The 15,238-nt window shown below is 47.1% G+C and overlaps 1 long non-coding RNA gene across 2 annotated transcripts; it reads right to left on the bottom strand.

Annotated features, from left to right (window-relative positions):
• Positions 1-1,464: 1,464 nt before the first annotated feature.
• Positions 1,465-14,635, bottom strand: LOC143768634 (uncharacterized). Of its 2 annotated transcripts, XR_013213976.1 has the most exons (4): positions 13,910-14,635; positions 2,573-2,595; positions 1,848-2,482; positions 1,465-1,779 (listed from the first exon to the last, which is right to left on the bottom strand). It is a non-coding gene; the product is annotated as an uncharacterized LOC143768634 (long non-coding RNA). The 2 variants fall into 2 exon arrangements; XR_013213975.1 differs by lacking the exon at positions 13,910-14,635 and having other exon boundaries at positions 1,848-1,905; positions 2,076-3,742.
• Positions 14,636-15,238: the final 603 nt, after the last annotated feature.

Below are 15,238 nucleotides of genomic sequence, written 5' to 3'. Positions count from 1 at the left end.
ACAACCGATCCTGACTAGGCCGGAGTCCCCAGAAATTTGCCAGACAGGCAACTGGAGACATAAACAACCTAACAACCGAACCCATAACAATTCTACTACCCCTACCTTCCTGATCGGACTTCGATCGCCGCAACCACAACTCGACACGACCAGCCGACAAAAATACATCTCGAGCTAAAAGCCCCCCTATCACTTTTTTGCTAGATGAAACCAAGTCGCCAACTCGCAACGCCCCGAATAAGACAAAAGAAAAAGCCAAACGAAACAAACACAATTCGAAGACCAACAAACATAAAGAAGGAAAAACCCCACCTAACTTTTCCAATAAACTGAAAGAAATGGGCCGTCTAGCATCCACCCGTCTCGGCCGCCGACAAAAACCTTTTACCGCCTGTTTCACCAAAAATATTGGTTAAATTAGGTTGACCACGCAATTTAAAACCAAACGCCAAGGCTGACATGACATATGAGAATTTAGCGGAAGACCATCCCGCCGAGGCTCCCCGACTCAACCAAGACAACAGTATACCTGCCTGCTCTTGCACACTCGACCCACACGCCTCCGCCGACAACAACTCTTCCCAATCAAGCCAAATTGCCTGATAAGCCTCCCATGTTCTAGGAGCCAGCGACGACCTGATCAACACCTCAGCGTCCTGGACACCACAAGCCAGAGTTCTGCAGGGCACTCCAACCCGACGACCTCCGCATCCGGAGTCAGTGACCGAAAACGATCGAACTGTAAATGAGAGAGAGAATCGGCGATGGAATTATGAATGCCAGGAACATGTGTTGCGGTTACTTGTGCATTCAAGCATGATAAAACCAACTGTCTCAGCACTCGCACCACTGGAGGCGACGATGCGGACAAATTGTTGATCGCGCAAACCACCCCCATGTTGTCACAGTGAAATCGAACCCGCCTATTTCGAAAAACTTGCTACCACAGATGCACCGCCAACAAAATGGGAAACATTTCCAAGAGTGCGATATTCCGAACCAGGCCAGAGGAAATCCAAGACGCTGGCCACTTTGCCGCGCACTATTGTCCACGAAAATACGCTCTGAAACCCACCCCTCCTGCCACATCTGTAAACAAATCCAATGACCCGTTATCAATCACTCCCTCAAGGAACAAAGACCGACTGTTACAGTTCTGTAAGAACCCACTCCAAACCGCCAAATCCTCCTTGTGATCCGCAGACAACCGAACAAAGTGATGAGGAGCACGAACTCCCGCCGTAGCACTGGCCAACCTTCTGGAAAGAACTCTGCCCATGGGCATGACGTAATATTTAGAAGACACCGCACACTCTAATTAATGCTTATGCAGAAAAGTAACAGTTTATTCAATACAACTACACATTAGTGACACGTGGGAGCAAGATACAATTCAAGGATAAGCGACCACTTGTAGTAACAATTGACGTTTCGGCTCTCCCGAGCCTTAATCATAATATCGCTAAAAAAACAAAAACATAAGGGTAAATATACAAAATAACAAAATATATACAGTATCTGTGCATGATGTAGTAGTCAACAATACGTCAAGGTACAAAAGGAATGGCAAGCAACTATATAGACTATCAAGCACCAAGGTTGCACCGAAGTGAATAAAATACCTAGAGCTATGCCAGAAGTGGATACCATAGGCGGTCTAGAGGTCAAAAAAGGTTAGGAACAAGAGAAGAGGAGGAGCAGGACAATAGAAACTCGTTACCTTGGTAAAGCAATGATAAGTACACATAGCGAATTCCTCGCTTAAACGTGTAGGTGGTGCTGCAAAGGATTGACAGCAAGTAAATATAAGTAAGGTGTGTCAATACAGAATAAAAATGGTTCAATACCTATTGGATGATAGAACGGTGTATGGCCAGCCGTGCTTTGCTGCCCTGTGTGCTGAACCTATATTGGACCGAAGTCAAACGAATTAGAAGCACTCTATATCTGGGATAAAAGTGAGTTGCAACTATAATACAGACTTGTCAGGAAAACTAATGAGAAAAAAAAAAAGGAACTTGCACTGCGCGTCAGGGAGGTCCCCAATTGGATATAGAAGCAGAGTCCTATTGTACCTGGGGTGGATGTCTTGTTTAACGGCGCTCCCGCGCTCTGCTAGTGTCGGCGTGACTAGGGAGAGGAGGTAGGGCTATTAAATAGCGGCGGTAACCGCCGGACAGGAAGAACGTCATCCGGACCGGAAGTACTGCTGTAAGGAGTAAGGGGGAGCCTGAATAAGCAGGGATAGCAATGTCTGCATATGGAATACATAGGTGCCCCATGGAAGGAGCCTGCACTGAGCGTCAGGGAGGTCCCCCATTGGATGTGGAAGCAGAGTCCTACTATACCTGGGGTGGATGTCTTGTTTAGCGGCGCTCCCGCGCCCTGCTAGTGTCGGCGTGACCAGGGAGAGAAGGTAGGGCTGTTAAATAGCAGTGGTGACTGCCAGACCGGAAGTGCGTCATCCAGACCGGAAGTACCGCTGTATGGAGCAAGGGGGAGCAAAAAAAATAAATAAATAAATACATTTTTGAAAATGAATGACGGAAAAAATGTTGGAGTCGTCACTCACCTTGTGTGGAGTTATCAGCGGGTCTGGAAAAAATGGAATAGATGATTAATACTAGAATTTAACATACCTAACAATCAATTTCTCTATTAAGACCCCTTGGTGCTAGAGTATCTAAGGTGTGTATCCAGAAGGTTTCTCTGGTTTTCAATAGTTTGATATGATTGCCCCCTCTTCTGGGGCGGGGAACCTGTTCAAGTATTTGAAATTTTAATTGAGCCACAGAGTGTTTAAAAGTAATGAAATGATCAGGGATAGGGAGCCATGTTTTGCTGCAACGGATGGTTGACCTGTGGCTAGCAATCCGATCTTTTACATGCTGGGTAGTCTCTCCCACATACATGAGGCCCCAGGGACATTTAATGACGTAGATGGCAAAATTAGTATTACACGTAAAGAAGCCCTGAATAGGATACGATTTCCCTGTCCTAGGATGAGTGACTGTATCGGACCTGATAACATTTGAGCAGGCTGCACAAGTGAGGCAAGGGAAAGTGCCATGCCTTTGGTTGGGTAAGAACCTTTGTGTGGTCTGTGGTTGAGTGCTCCCGATGTCAGCCCATACTAGCTGATCTTTGATGTTTTTTGGTCTTCTTGTGCTCATTAGTGGTGTTGATTGAAAAGATTCCACTGAAGGGTAGGGTTTGTGTAAGAGGGACCAGTGTTTTTTTATTATGGAGTATATTTTGGGCATGAACGGATGGTGCGTATGCACAAAAGGTACTCGCTCCTTTGGCTGCTCACGAGGGGGTGGGGCATGACATGACAGGCAAAATTAAGTTTTCCTAAAAGTGATTGTAAGTCCCGCAAAGACAATTTTTTCGATGAGCCCGCAGGACATCCTCCCGCAATCCAACCACTTTCTCCACAGGCAACATAAACTCCCACTTAATGGTATCAATGACTATGCCTAAAAAACATAAGCATGTGCTCGGGCCCTCAGTTTTGCCAGGAGCCAAAGGAACTCCAAAGCGATAGCCACCCATTCAAGTGCTCTCAAAATCCTTTGACAACGCTCCGACCCAGCCGGGCTGACGCACAAGAAGTCGTCAAGATAGTGAATAACGAAATCGCAACCAGAAACATCGCGAACAACCCACTCCAAAAAGGAACTAAAAGCCTCAAACAAAGCACAAGATAGAGAACACCCCATGGGCAAACACCTATCCACAAAGAAACGATCCTTCTAAAAACAACCCAGAAGCCTAACACTATTCGGATGAACTGGCAACAAACGAAAAGCTGATTCTATATCAGCTAGAAGAGTCCCTTTTCCACATTTTTGGACCCAGTCCACCGCTACGTCAAAAGACGCATATACCACCGAGCAAAGCCCAGGGTCAATACCGTCATTGACAGACAAACCTCTAGGATAAGACAGATGCTGAATCAAACTAAATTTCCCTTCTTCTCTTTTTGGCACCACCCCCAAGGGGGAAACAACCAAATCGTCAAAAGGTGCCCGCTCGAAAGGATCCGCCATACGACCCAACGCCACCTCCTTATGCAACTTCTCCGAAACCACATCGGCGTGCAACAATGCCGACCGCAGATTTTTTCTAACACAAGGAACAACAAAAGAAGGAGCCGGAATAACAAACCCCTCCTGAAAACCTGACAAAAGCAGCGCAGCCTTTTCTCTATCCGGATATCTATTTATATAAGGGACCATCCTTTCCCACTTAACCGTTGTCTCCCCCATGGGTATTACCACCTCCTGGTTTCGCTTTTCCCATTTTGAAGCATTTTGCAGCCCCGTGAGAAGACCCGCTGCAGTGGGAGCACAAATGTTTAAACTTGCAGTTAACTCCGAATTTACACTGTCCTTCGTTAAACTGCCAACAGACCCCCAACTTTTGGCCCCCTGCCTGACCAGCGGGACTAGAGGACCCTGCAGATCCGGACTGAAAACCCTGGCCAGAACCTCTGTGAAGGGAATGGGCAAACTTGTACTGGGCCATCACCCATAACCAGAGTCCAATGTCTTTCTGATCCCACCTAATAGCCGGCCAGACCGCTTTCCTCTGCCTGAACTGCTCATCATACCAGAGCCACGCCTGACCGCCATACACCCTGTGAGCCTCGCTAATGGAATCCAGATGACAAAACAAACCCGAGCAGTTCTCGGGCGCCTTTTCCCCAATCATGCTGGCCAAAATGGCAAAAGCCTGAAGCCAGTTAGCAAACGTCGGAGGAATCAAGCGCCAACATCCTCTTTTTTGCTATCCCCTTTCTTCCTTTTTACCAAGATGAAATTTTTACAATGGGAGCAATGAAAAAATCTCGACATATTCGTCTTTCGCAATCTTTTCCTTAACTTCCTTTTTAAGATGAGCCCCTAACGGACCCTCAAAACACACATAAACTTCGACATGAGCCCTATCATCCAAATGGATCCTACACTCCTTCTCCTTATCAGTTTGCACCGAGACCGATACTGGCTCCGCAGCTACCACTGGCACCACTACTGAACCAATGGGCCCCAGGTGCGGGCCCAACCAAGCACCCAAATGTCTCTGAGAGGCCATACCCTGCTCTAGCCTGGACAACAAATCCTGAATGTTACCTAAAATCTCGCGGACCCCCGCTGATCCTATGTCACCCACCACCCCCGCCACCCTTGAACCACTAAAAACCCCCTGACTACCACTAAGAGCAGGTGACGACAAATCTGGAGGACAAAGACTTGACATGGACACTTACTCACTGGGCTGCAAGGGATCTGCGGTCCCTCCAGCCGGAGTGCTGGCATCCAGACGTCCCCGAGCTGCGGCATCCACGACGGACCCGTCTGTTCCTGGCCGTTGGCGAAGCCCCAGAAGATCAGTCTGTGTGCCCTGGACCACCACAGGCACAGAGAACAGGGGACCCGGACTCTGGATCCCTGGGGAAAACTGTGCCTGCATGGATGAGCATGCAGCGCACCAGTTCCCATCAGCCACAGCGCCGGATGTCACCGGAGTCCCTCTGCCGAATAGTCCCAGTGCAGGAGAGCTCCCTGCTGCAGGAGAAGAGGCCAGCCCGGCTCTGTCCAGCCTTGGACCGCCCGCCCCGCCATCGTCCAATGCTCCTCCAGCACTCCCAGCTGCGGCCGAGGCAGGCCGCGCGACAGGCGCCTCACCACTGTGGCCTCCCACTCTCACAGGCCCCAGTCGCTGACCGGCGCGCTGTGGCTCCGCCCCACCGCACTGTGAGGTGGAGGCCTGGTGACTGCCGCTGAGCCCCACCTGGCAGTCGGATTCCTCCCAGGCCGGGGCCTGCTGGCCGCTGATCTTACCGGTGCCTGGCCTGGAGGGTCCCGGGAGGGGCTCCTGTGCCTGCAGGGGGCTCGAGGACCAGATTCCGGGGACAAACGCTCCAAAGGTGCCGCAGCGGCCGATGACCCCGCTCCACCAGACATGATGTGTGCCACCTGCGCTTCAAGCCAGCCCTGGGGGTGCAATGCTGCTGCCGCCCTTAGGCCCTCCAGGATCGCACCCACGCCAGACATTTCAGGTATGTCTGCTCACGATCCCAAAAGAGCGGGAACTGACGAGATCCCGCCCCCAATCCCCCCTGCCCTTGTACCTAATGTAAAACCCTACCCCTTAAAATTGGCCTACTCCTCCCCCTCTCCAACCCATTGTCATGTAGGCCTCTGCCTATGCTGTGGGGGGAGGATACAGCTAGCTCCAGCCTTTTCTAAACAAAGACCCTGATGTCCCCCAGAAGTGGGACTAGAATGTTGGTTGTGTAATGGTGCAGTTGTGAGCACTGTATGTAAATATCTTATTGATAGTGCAAGGGGAGTGTTTATTTGTTTTTGTTTTTTTTTTGTTAGTTTTTTACTTTAGCAGAAGGCTGTAAAATCTTGAGCCATGGCAACTTGATGGATTAATGGTCTTTCAGAAGATCTATTTTGTGCAAGCCTAGATATGTCCACCAGGGTCTTCTCCACCGTTATCTTGATAGTAACAAGCCGTCAGTTTGCTGGAACTCCTTGTTCCTTTTATTCTACCGACCATGATGTCCTTCAACAGTGATTGCTCTCTTCGTATGATGTGTCCAAAGTAGGCAAGTCATAGCTTGGTCATCCTTGCTTTGAGTGATGTCTGGCTTGATTTGTTCCAAAATTGAGGTTTGTTCTTATTGCCAACTATGGTATTGATAACATCCTTCTCTAGTACCACATTTTGAAGCAATTGATTCTTCTCTTGTTCTTTATCATCCAGATTTCGCATCCGTATGTTACCTCAGAAATGACCAGACTATTTATGAACTGTGTCTTCGTCGCCAGTGAAATGTTCCTCAATTTGAAGACCTTGTCCAGTGACTTCATTGTTGATGTGCCCATGGATATTCTCCTATTGACTTCCGAGGTCGTTGCTGCATCTTGAGTGATCATTGATCTGAGCAGGTTGAAGCTCTTTACAACTTCCAATTTGTTGCCTTCCATCTCCTCCATCTTGTACCTGAGAGCAGTCAGTATCTTTGCTTTTTGTGTTGAATAGCAGTCCAAAGTTAGAGCTTTCCATCTTAACAATCTGCAATAAGTCCTTTATTCCATCTAGGCTTATTGCTATCATTGTTGCATCGCCTGCGTATTTAATACTGAGGGAGTTAATCCTTTTAAAAATGTTAATTTAGAATAGTTTTACTGATAGTGATTTTAAGTGGAGTTTTTATTCATTTTTCCTGTGTTTTTTTTCTTCTTTTGATGCTACAGTGTCACGGTGGTAACTCACTCATGCCTTGCAGTGTTGATTAAGTAGTTTGCCGCTTATTCTTATCTTATATAAGACCGCTGCTCTGACTCTTCATGCAGCACTTCCATCTCTGCTGCATATGCTTGATGTCCCCACATGTCTATAAGGGGTCACAGCCAAAACCTGCGGGAATTTAACCCTGCTGTGTCCTGCAGGGATTGGATTCCTCAGCTCTTATTGAACTTGCTACTAGGATTGATCTCCGCTTCCATGAGCAAGCTCTGGAAAAGGCTTAAGTGTCTTTTCTTGTCAGGGAAACTCCAATGTGGGTTCCATCCTTCAATAATTTTTTGCTCCTGCAAGGTCTACTTCCTGCTATAGAGCCAATGCAGTTAGCTACCGAAACGCTCTATACAAGTGTGACCGCAAAGGTATTGTGACGATGTGGGCATTTTCTGTGGTGGGAAATGCCATTACGTTCATCAGTGCCCAGAGAACCCCCACATTTAGGGTTGGTTGGAGAGGTGACCCTACGTGATAGAGATTGCTCTCCAAAATTTATGACCGAAGTTACCCTGGCCTTGAAGTAGAGGTCTTTCTCCACTGCTGCCCATATTGATTCTGGCTCCTTGGGCAAGTTTATCCATCAGGATCTGGTATCTCTACTTAAGCTCCCTATGCAACAGCTTGATTATCCTGGTTTTTGCTTCTGTTGACTGACAACTCCTGGCAGAACCTAATTGTTATATCACGCTGCCAGTCACCCTGCAGATCGGAGCTCAGATTAAAAAAAATAAATAAATAAATAAATAAAAAAAAGTCTTTCTACGAGCTACCTAAGTCTGTAAACTCTGTTCTTCTAGGTTTCCCATGGTGGGTCGACATTTGCCAATTTTTGACTGATCCACCGGTTAGGTGCTTCAATGGGGATCGTATTGTGCTACCAACTGCCTTGCCAAGACCGTGCCCAAAATTCCTCTTTCTGTGCCTTCGGACCTCTCCTATCCACCCCATAACAGGTTGTTTCCTCTGTCCTGGCTGATTAACGTGTGTTGTCTCAATGCTTCGATATAACTGATCCGGAGGAGGAATCGCAACACATCCCTTACCCAGCTAGGGTTGGGGAAGCGGCTCCTGTCCCTCAAAGAAAGATTCCTCCAGGTAAAATCTTTGTTCCCTGAAGCGAAGAACTTAATCTCTGAAGTGAGTTATGGGGCGTCTGCACAGACTATCTGCACCCCTGCCATGTTTGAGAAGAGTTTGTCAGCGTCTAGGAGGGAACATTTTAGAGACCATTTAGAATCCCACCGCTGTCACCAATTTGTCAAAGATCACAGCATGGGAGGTCGGTCGTGCAGATCCACCTGCTGTTATCTTTGTAGTGGACAGCACTTTGCTGCTTCCTTTATACAGGCTGACTGGAGGCCAAGTTCTGGTAGCGTATGGATTTGAGGTGCAGGTTACAGAACAAAAGGGTCAGAACTATAAAATGTTATATTTAATCCCAAATGATAGACAGTGTTTATAAAAAATATACAAAAGATTTTACAAAGGGGACAGAACAATTAAGCATATACAGCTACATAAAATAAAACAGATAAAACAAAAGAAGCTTACTATGCTGATCACAGATATGATTCGGCTTAGCGAAGGCATACTCTTAATTTTAAAACTTCCAGTGTATGGAAATCGTACATACACTGATGTGTATCTCACGACATTAACGCAGATCATAATGTAATTTTACCTTTTATCTGCACTTGAGTTACACCCACATACCCCCCAGGATGTACTTTCTGGAGAGACAATAAGTATCCCGTCTTAATCACCTGTCTAATCTAGAAACCTCTGTCTCGCGCACAAAGGACATCCTCATCGGCACAGCAGTGGGTCCATTATTTCCAAAAAGGAGCTACCAGCATATTTAAGATTGTTAGTTCTCAACTATACCTAAGTTCCTATTTCTTTATGTCCATTGTAAAAGTCTATTTTTCAAAAACTCAGAACGTCTTGTTCCTACTGCAAATCTGTGTGAAAGGAAGAGAAGTGAATACCCCCCCCCTTGCTGGTGGCTTCAGAATTTTTAATGTTTTCTGATACCTCTCACATTTTTGAGGTAGCGTGAGAGGCTGAGTTAGAGATTGCCCCACAAGCCTACCTTACTACCCACCTTTCCTGGATCAAACAGTACTCTCTCTCCTGGGATTCGGAGATCAGCTTCTCTGAGGGGTTACTCGGTGCCACCAGACGGGTCTGAGACTCCTGGCTCGGGGTAGATAGAAGTGACGCTAAGGCCCCAACCTCACAGGAACCCTAGGTACACTGTCTCCTCGAGGGATAACAATGTTTTCCTATTTGTCTGACAGGCTGCAGACCCAACTCTCCCATCACCCTAACCGACTGAATATTAAGTTCCTGCCACTTTGATAAGCTATCTGCACCTCTTTCCCATCCTCCTGACACAGTGGGATGCCCTTTTCCCTCACTCTGACCAGTTGTGGGACATGCATTCCCACCCACCCCCCCCCCCCCCCCCCCCCGGACAGGCTGGGAATAAGACCTTCCCTGCCCCTCTTGTTACCTTAGGAGCTATGCTAATTATGGGACAGCTACCATCGGCCATATCATGATCTCCGTGCCTGTCCCCATTGCTCTAAGCACTTATGCTGGCTACTTTTAGGGGATCCTCAGCAACATCACTCTGCAGTGTGACATGGTAGAGTTCTCCTTTACCACAAAACACGTTATGTATGACCTTCCCATTATTGTCAGTTTCATCACATAACATGTCAGATCTGGGAGGGTTGTCATCAATTTATTGAGTGACCAACCGTTCCAGATCAATTAACAATAACACATTTGTGTGACAATTCTTGGACACCCCCACTTCCCTTAACCCCCTTCCTGCACCCCAATCCAGAAAAACCTAGGCCACCGGTAAGACAGTGAACAACCCAAACCTGGTGACAGTCAGGGTTTTCCAAGGGATGAGTTCTTCCAGTAACAGAAACTCAGGATGGATGAGGGTATATATTGCACCGTTATAACACAATAATAGTATTGCCCACAGTAACCGGTTGCAAATTCTCAGCCTCTCCACCTACAAAAATAGCTGCACAAGGCCACTGGACTCATCTTCTGCCTCTCCGGGCAGGTGAGGTTGATGTGACCAGTTCGGTCGCAGGTACAGCACAACCGGTGGTCAGATGCAGGCCAGGTGACAGAAGATGGGCAGGCTGGCAGGGGCACTGGGGGGTGGTTGTCGGCTTACCCCCTTTTCAGCTGGTGACAGCTGACTTCCTCTTACACACAGTGTAGGACAGACTAATTGCAACACAAAAGGATGAGGGGAAGGGAGCCAACAATAGGGAAGCGGGGAATGGAGAACCCCTAGGCAGATCTAACGTCACCCTTTCTGCCCTAAAAGACCTTAAATAGGTTCTGCACCTATCCCCGAGCAGGATACCTAATCCCTGCCAGAACCTAGCCGTAAGCCCTGCTTGGGGAAGGGAGGGGTGATCGCTGGTGGAAACCTGCTAACACTAAAGACAGTTAGGATAAATGAATCAAGGGAGACACTTAGCTTGAATAGACTCGGAGAGAAACACTAATGCCCTCCAAATTGCAAAGAGGATGCTAGCAGACTGTTACAGCTCCAAGACTCAACAGGGAAGTGCAAATAGAAAATATCACCCACAACTCCCAACATGAAGATGGGAGTTATAAACAGTCAGGTCCTGGTGTGGTCTTTAGAGCCAGGGGACTTAGCAACTAGTCCGCAAAGCAAACTACTGAGACTGTCATGATTCCCAATGGCAGGGACAAGGGCAAAAACAGGACTAGCTCTAGGAAGATGGAATCTAAGCTGACCGCGATGCTGAACCTCACGCACAACTACCAGTGGCCGGGTAACGTACCTGCGTTTTATCCCTAGACGTCTCGCACCAGCCGGAGATCTAGCTACCCCTAATAGAGGAAACACAGACCTGGCTTGCCTCCAGAGAAAACCCCAAAGTGATAGCAGCCCCCAACATATAATGACGGTTAGTTAAGAAGAAAACACATACGTAGTATGAATACAGGTTCAGCAAAGAGAGGCCCACTAGCTAGATAGCAGAAAATACAAAAGTGGACTACGCGGTCAACTCAAAACCCTACAAAATACCATCCTGAAGTGACTTTAAACTCCGGTATCAACTCATGACACCGGAGTGGTCATTTCAGTTCACTAGAGCTTCCAGCAGCAAGATTCATATAAATGCACGCTGGATAAAAGGTACAAATGATCAAACTTATCTGACTCAGCAGACTTGGAGCAGGTAGCAAGTAACAGAGGAGCTCTGGTAACATTGATAGCCGGCAAGTAAATGAGTGAGAAGCCAGACTATATAGGAAACTCCCATTTCCTGATGGGAACAGGTGCACTGGAGATAGAAGACAGAAGTCAACCAGTACCACCAGTAGCCACCAGAGGGAGCCCACAAACAGAATTCACAACATGAGACCTTATGCAGACACATGCAGTGCAACAGTCTGCACCCTTTGACACATCTGTGATAGTACTCCCCCTTCTACGAGTGGCCTCCGTACATTCAAGATCCAGTCTCCTAAGATAAGATGTGTGGAATGAAGGAACCATCCTAGGGGCATTAACCTCTGATGCAGAAACCCATATCCTTTCCTCTGGACCATAACCCCACCAATGCGCCAAGTACTGTAGAGAATGTCGGAGGTGAGAATCTACAATCCTCAAAATTTGAAATTCTAGATTTCCATCAACCATTATTGTGGGAGGCAGTAGGGATGAGGGCTCAAGGGGTTCCACATATCTCTTGAGCAAAGACCTGTGAAACACATTGTAGGTCTTAAGAGCCTGAGGTAGCTCAAGACAAAATGCTGCTGCACCAATGACGGCGGTTATTTTATAGGGACCAATAAATCTAGGTCCCAAGTTCCAGGACAGAACCCTCAAACTGAAATTCCTGGTAGACGACGGTCATTAACATTCAGGTCCGGATCTAGCATGCATTTACTGATTCATACGTTTATACCTGTCTCCTCTGACCCTGTTAGGAACTGGTAGTGGCAAAATAGGACTAGATGTACCTTAAACGTGCGCAAACACTTTGTAACAATTATAGGGGATAACTCAGGAGACTCTTTGCGTGGAACAAGACAACTACAGGACACAGTTTTATAAGTTGTAAAGTCTGTATTATCATACGGTGATTCAAACAGGTGCAGAGAGAAACTCAAGTCCACAACACTTGGTGCAAATAATAAACGCAGCTTAGCAGTCTATAGGAAACTTCAGAGGAGAATGCATTTAAGCAGAAAGTCTATGAAGCACAGTTATTCTTGAGGATACTTGACACGAATAAATCCTTGTCTAGTCCAGACACAGATAGATATGCTTATAAGGCAGTTCAAAACATATCTTAGCTCAACCCGGGAGGCCTGGTTAATAGTCTCAGGTTATTGCAAAGCAGCAACAGCTTACATGTCCAGCAAATGCAGATGGAAGTAAAGACGAGCAGCAGATGAAGGAGGATTACTGGAAGCTTGTGTATGCAGCAGGAACTCAGAGCAGAGTAGCAGGATCACCACACAGGTTCACAGGAGCAGGTACATAGCCAGGGAGTCACCAGGGTCAGGAGCTGGATGCAATGCAGAATACTCTAGCACGGTGGAGCTTTATAGCAGGAAGACACAGTGCACATGAGACCAAAGACGCCATCTTGAAAAAGGGCAGTAATGCACAAAAGGTAAAAAATGTTCAGAGTCCTGACACTGCAGGAAGCCACTTGTTCAATCACATCCCGCAGCATCCCCAACAACCAAAAACATTGAGAACTGAGGTCCGTGGCTACCCTACCACCTGGGTGGCCAGCAAGTACAGAGTTATGAAATTCTCTATTTACCTCGGGGCGCAATTTAAACAGCAAAAATAACTTCTCAGAAGGGCAGGAGTCAGTTATCCCCCTGAGCCTCCAACACCTTACCCTCCAGGTCAATGTAAAAGGCCGAGATGCCTACCCCCTTCTAGAAAATTGGGGCAGGGTCCTCCAAGTCAGACAAAAAAGCTGGTTTGAACCTTGTGGATACAGCAGAAGGAGAAACGTTTAGGCAGTTACCATGACAGTAATCTCCCCACTTTACAATGTCTCTGGATTGCCAATCCACAATTGGATTATGCGTCACCAACCAGGGCAAACCCAGAATCATTGGAGTGTGGAGACACTTCAGGATACATAACAAGGGATTACTTCATAATGAAAAGACTACTTCACTCTTATGTTATGAACAATTTGTGTCAGTGTTATCTGTGCAAGTGGTGCTGAGTCGATGGTGCAAATAGGAATAGATTTGGCTAAGTTACAGCAGAAAAAAACATGAGTTCTAGCAAACTCTGCATCCACCATACTGACTCCAGCTCCACTGTCTACAATCACAGAAATTTTTTCAGACCTGCTCTCTAGCACCACTATGTCAGCATAAAATGAGAATTGCAGGTTTAAGACTCACAAGGGTTAATCGAGTCTCTTTGATTTTGGGATTGCAGGACATGCCCCAATAAAATTTCCCTTCCTCCCTTAAAAATAACATACACCCTTTTTCTTGCAGATGTCAGGAGAAACATGCGATGTAAATGTACCTCCTAACTACATGGGTTCCTCAAACTCCGCAAGTATAGGTTTTCCACTGGACCTTTCCTTCAACACCAGGATCTTGTCCCAGAAAGAAGGCTCAGAAGAAGTTACTCATCTGTCCCTCAGGCGTCTATCCACCCGAATAGCCAAGGGCATGGCAGCCTCCAAAAACACTGGAGTTTCATACACTGCTAATACGAAAAAACTGGGAAAGAAAAAGCACAATAGGGTCTTATCCAATGACAATGGGGAGTCTGAAAAAATGGCAGATACACTCACCTTGCGAAGTTGCTAAATGGCAACACACAAGCTGCATTAACAGCTGCTGTACAGATACCGGTAGAGAGGAAGACCACAAGAATCAGAGAAACACAAACTGAGGTATCACTTATACGCTGCTGAGATGGAATATCCTTAGGATAAAAACATTTAATGGAACAGGTTAAAAGTCTATGTGCTTCGAGGTCACGCAGGACCTCTTCATCAGGACAAACCTCACTGCTAATGCGTTCTTTAACCTTTCAGTGAGGTCTTTCACCATCAGGTCCCCAAATTCCTTGAAGTTGGTAACAGAAAGTCCCTGGATCCACTGCTTAAAGTTGGTTCTCAGCCCATCCACAATATCACCGTAGCTGATGTGTGGTCCAAGCTGGAGGGCCTGGAACTTTTTGCAGTACACCTCAGGTGTCAGCTGGTACTTTTTTTTTTATTAGGGGCTGCTCTTTTGGCCTCCTAGTCGGTATCTTGCCCTCAAGGGAGAGGGGCAAACACCTCCAGAGCTTTTTCTTTGGAGCCCTGAGGTTAAAAATTGGATCCACTGGTCTGCAGACAGCTGGTACTGCCTGCGGACTTTTTCAAACCCCAGCAGAAATACGTCCAAGTCCCCATCCTTTTCCATTACAGGAAAATGCCCATTATGGAGTTTAAAGCAGTTGGTAATACTGGACTCACTGTTCTGTGGGGTGGCTGTCTCCTTCTGCATTCGGGCTAACTTCAGCTGGTACTGTTGCTATTGCTTCTCCCACTTGGCCTGGGCACGTTGCTCAGTTTGATGCTCGGTTGTCTCAGCCTCTCGCTCCTGGAACTGCAGAATCTGTTTCAGTTGTCCCTCACGATCGTCTGCATTGAGTTGCTGCAAGGCCATCTGCAGATGGGGGTCCACACTACCCTGACATTCACAGGTATGGCTGACATTCACAGGTGGGACCTCTGCAGAAGTATCACCTGTGCCTTGGCTAGTCTCCCCTTCATTGGGACTCAGGTGACGGGACTGGCTCTGCGTCCCATTGCAATAGTTCAGCAATAACTTAGTGCTTGGTTTTGCCCATGGAGTC

This window comes from Ranitomeya variabilis, chromosome 4, assembly GCF_051348905.1.
Source record: "Ranitomeya variabilis isolate aRanVar5 chromosome 4, aRanVar5.hap1, whole genome shotgun sequence".
Taxonomy (NCBI): Eukaryota; Metazoa; Chordata; class Amphibia; order Anura; family Dendrobatidae; genus Ranitomeya; species Ranitomeya variabilis.
The sequence above is the reverse complement of the archived record's forward strand: the minus strand, read 5'-3'. Positions and strand labels throughout refer to the sequence as shown.